Source organism: Haliotis asinina, chromosome 2 (genome assembly GCF_037392515.1).
Source record: "Haliotis asinina isolate JCU_RB_2024 chromosome 2, JCU_Hal_asi_v2, whole genome shotgun sequence".
Taxonomy (NCBI): domain Eukaryota; kingdom Metazoa; phylum Mollusca; class Gastropoda; order Lepetellida; family Haliotidae; genus Haliotis; species Haliotis asinina.
The window spans coordinates 21145731-21150681 of NC_090281.1; positions in this window are offsets into that span (position 1 = coordinate 21145731).

The window sequence follows — 4951 nt, forward strand, 5'->3', positions numbered from 1 at the left end:
TGAGAACTTGACTCAAACTAGAACTGATCATAAAAATTGTTTCCATGGTAAAAATAACAACATTCTGTCTCGGATTTTATCGTATAGCAAAGCATGTACTTTGCACACAGAATCTAAAATATATTACATTTAGCATCATTTCATCATCCTACAAAACAATAAGCATGTTGGTGAACAATGGTATTCTGGTAGAATAGAAGCAACTGGCCTGAGCTGTATTTGACATGAAGATTTGGGGGCTTCTGGGCATTATGCAATGATTTTAACAAAAATCTGAAACACTTCTAAGTTCAATTAACTACATAAAAATCAACAGGTGAAATGGACTTTCACACATTGTGCCTATATGGGCAATCAACCCTGGTCTTCAGCATGACAAATGAACGCTTTAACCACGTGTTGACAGGTTTGTTGTGGACGTAGATCAGAACCAGCCGCCACAGCTTCACTAAGATCTCCCTGAACAAATGGACTGGTAAAACTGTGTAGTCACTCAAGACAGGTACCAGTATATATACAACAAGCACAATGAGTTCTATCTTGTAGAGCAATAAAATGACTGATTGCCATATCGTCTCATTAGACAACCTTACAATAGTGAAACAAGGCCCTGAATGTTAATATGACATTGTTATATTCCATAAGTGTATCTTAACAAAAAGAAATAGATTGTCTTTTTGCATCAAAACATGATTATAAACATTTAAACTATGTGGTCATTTTTTAACTACTCTTTAGTGATACAATAGTGACCACTGCCTGAGTGAGTTTAGTTTTATGCTACACTCAGCAATATTCATGCTATATGGCCGCTGTCTGTAAATAATCAAGTCTGGACCAGACAGTCTACTGATCAACAGCATGATTCTCAACCTATGAAATTGGGATACGATCATAACGTGTCCAAGGGACAGTAGTGACCTATACGGACCTAGGTTATCACAATCGTTGATCTTGTTACATTACAGTAAGCAATGCTGCTACCCCAAACAACAACTCTGGTAATAAGGAGACAAATGAATTTCTGTGCAGTGATAAAAGAAAAAGGAGGTCCTACTATCCTTGCAGTTGTTCAGCTGATATTCAAACCGCTAAACTGATAAAATGACATACCCCATCCTCCATAATGAAAAACTTTGTTGTGTAATCATTATCTGTGAAAATAATTGGTAAGGCATGAAATATTGGACTAGTGTACCTATATCGTTTATAGGTAAATGGGGAAAGATTTCTTTTCATTTCAGAAGTACAAGATTGTCTATGAAATAATGAATTGGTAGGGCTGCTAATGCTCATGGAACATAAATTAAATCCAGGTATACTCAGGATGCTGTCAAACAAAATCAAAACCCTGTGATCCGAGTCAACCAGTTTTAAAACCATGGGTACTGTAACCAGTCTACATGTCCTTATCGTTTTCAAATACGCCCCTCTTGGTGAATTCCACTCCATCCCCTGGCAGCGGGGATGAGATGAATGGACACAGCCATGCCACATACCACCTGGTACCCATCACACTCCTGATGTTGTTCATCAGCCCCAGATTGTAGTCCTTGATATTATGCGCACTTTCATGTACTATCTGACCCCTTGAAATGTTAATCAGGTGATAGCCTGACAAGCCACTCGTTAAGAGAAATGCTATGACACATAGCGTAGTCATGAGAGCACCGCCCGCCGACACCAACTGCATGAATCCTGACAACCATGCCATCATGGGCAGGATAATGATGAAAACAGTCTTTGGGGAAAACTCTCCAAATATGTGATAAATGTAATCAATGTTCAAAATAATTGAGTAAGTGGCAGCAGCACACATGTAAAACACTAGCATTATGTAGAACCGGTGGTTTTTGTGACCGATGCAGTTTCCGGTGAAATTGCAATGGTGATCCCGTTTTAAGATGCACTTCTTACATACAAAACAGTGGAAGGATCTCGGCGGTGAGTTGCATTCACAGTTTGAACAGAACCTCCATCCAGGTTTTAAGATCACTGGCATCATGATACCCTTTGTGCTTGTGTCTGTTGTCATGACTTTCCAAAGGTTGGTGATTGTGTTGACATAGATGAAAGTACCCGTTAAGACGTGGGTGTAGAACAGAAGTTCCGGGTGCAGCAACTTGTAGAATGGAAGTACTACCAATAATTCATACAGCCCAATAGCATGTATCCCGAAAAGTAGGAAAGCAAATGCACCCCAATCAGTGGGTGTCTTCGGGAGTTTCTTCAATATATCTTCCATCCAGTTTTCGTGTTTGTTACGTTTTCGATCTATAGGTACATGAGCAGCAAGCAGCGCCTGTCGTCAACCGGAAATACAAGACTCAGTGATACATCCCGACGACGTCATTCCTACTCACAACATGAGAAAAGCGAGTCCTAAAAGCACAGAGAGGAGTAGAAGGTAATTTCCGAAGAGTCCTCCCCTTGTTCTGTTTTTGCAAGGTCTTTCAGATTTTGTATGTGTTATGTCCGTATAGGTATTGACATTTATTATGGTCTTTTGGCCCATGTCTTTTTGGCGGTTTCACTGTTTGTTTCGTGTGGCCATTTTAACTGCTCCCGTCGTCAGTGCACGCACCTGATCGAATATTTCCCTAATATTACCTCGGGCAGGCGTAGTCATGTGGATACTTCGTTGTACTAAACAGTTCACACACCTTGAATCACGACTGTGTTGCGCAAGCGGCAGGGTCCAAGATCCACAGACGCTATCCGGCTCACACTACATTTTGACAGAAGGTTAAACTTTAAGGATATATCGTTCGACACGTGCCTCACATATTCAAGACAACCGTGGCGCTGATGTTGAGGTGAACTCGTCGTTTAGAGTTCGAATCGGCGGGTTTGACATTACTTTTTATCACAATACTATTTTTTATATTCTCTAATTGTTTCTGTGTACATTAATGACGTTTGAGCACTTGGAGATATTTTGTTCAATAACATGGATGCTTGAAAGATTTTTTATCGATAATGTTTCATTAATAAACTCATGCTTCATAAATTATGACAATTGGAATGGTCAAGCTCGTGGACAAAGCTGTTCCTCCAGAAATATTTGTGAGTGAGTTTAGTTTTACGCCACACTCAGCAATATTCCAGCTATATGGCAGCGGTCCATAAATAATCGAGTCTGGATCAGACAATCCAGTGATCAACAACAGGAGCATCGATCTGCGCAATTGGGAACCTATGACGTTCAACTAAGTCAGTGAGCCTGACCACCCGATCCCATTAGTCGCCTCTTACGACATGCACAGTCACAAGAAATATTTGTGTATTCTTCATGATATGCTGTGGCATATTTCATTGCAAAGCTAGCCAAATATGCTGAGGTGAAATGTTTTTTTATTTAACATTGCTTTTAAGAATATTTCTCTTATATGACCACTGGGTTTGGTCTTGGGCAAGCAGCCACATACCAGCTGGTTTTATAGTGGATTATATCTCACATACACTGAGATACCATGCTGCAGTTAAGCATGAATACCCCACTCAGACACATACTTACCATGAGCCAATCATTCCATATTTTACCCATTAATGACGAGCACCAGGCAGGGACCAACAAGTACCAATCTTAAAGTCTTTTGCTACGACGCTCTAAACACTACATCATGGCATGAAGTATGTAAGCAGTGTTGCATACCCATAATTTAATACTAAAGGAAGATCAAATCAGGGAACACCAAATGTGGGCATTGCATTAGTACTGGTCAATGATGAATCAGTCACTTCAAATTGTCAGCAATTGATTTCATGGAAATTCATGGAAAAATACCTGTGAAAACTGTTACACTTTGCCTTTTCAATGCGAACTGGATCTATACTGCAAATACAGTATTCCTCCAACAGCTACTTTCTGAAAGTCTAATTACATATCTTCTTGTGCATGGGAACTGATATTTTCCAAACATATTAGAATTTTCAAAACAAACACACAAATTCACCAACTCTGTTACAAAGTTTGATTTTAACATGCTGATAGGATGTAAAAGCTAAACAGTGACCTAGGCATATCTGCACAGATCCGTATGTTGAACTTACATGCCACAAAAACTAACCCATGTTAATTACCTGCATACAGTTTGAAGTTTCCTTCATATTTAGTGTAAAGTCTTTTTTTATTAGTGTTCCAGTTATATCACGTCAGGGTAATGTGGTAGGAGAGAGTCAAGAGAAGGATGTGTACATTTACAATTTTGATGAAACCCAGAAACGTATGCATTGTGCTCTTATTTGGAAACAGTGCTTAGCGAGATTTATGCTGACTGTAGTTAGACCTGTCAACAAACAGGACAGTATTGTGTCTTCAGTAACCAATTCTTGTTCTAGGACGTCACTAACAAGTGGTCTCGTTCGCTAACTTGGTCAACATCAGTCATCATATCTCGACTGTCTACATTCATGCCGATGCTGTGGGATCACAGGATTTTCTGGTCCAGATTATTTACAGCCTGTCTCCACAGTAGCATAAAGCTAAACTCGCTCACTATCAAGGGCCATTTGGTGTGAAACACCACTATTTCGTAATCACCCACAGCATTAGTGTCAAGCCATGTTTCCATGGGTCAGATAATACACGGTTTCCCTGCTTTGAGTATCCTTCTGAGACAAGCACACTTCAAAGAGAAATTGTTTTACCCTGGTCATCCAATCTTGAGAATAAAGTTGAACACACCTCTCACCACTACATCTAGTTCAGCAGGAACAGGAGGTTTAGCTAGCTGAACTACACTACATCCAGAACTCATTTCTGGGTTGAATGTAACAGAACTCAACAGTATTTCAGTTATCAAGTGGTCTCGGAAGTAATGTTTCAAGTGATGGCAAGAATACTTAACACCATGATAATGGCAAATCTAGAAGTCTATCGATTCAGTGGATACTAATTCAGTCATCCACCACACACTAATTCTTAATGCACCAACAAAATGAAAAAGAA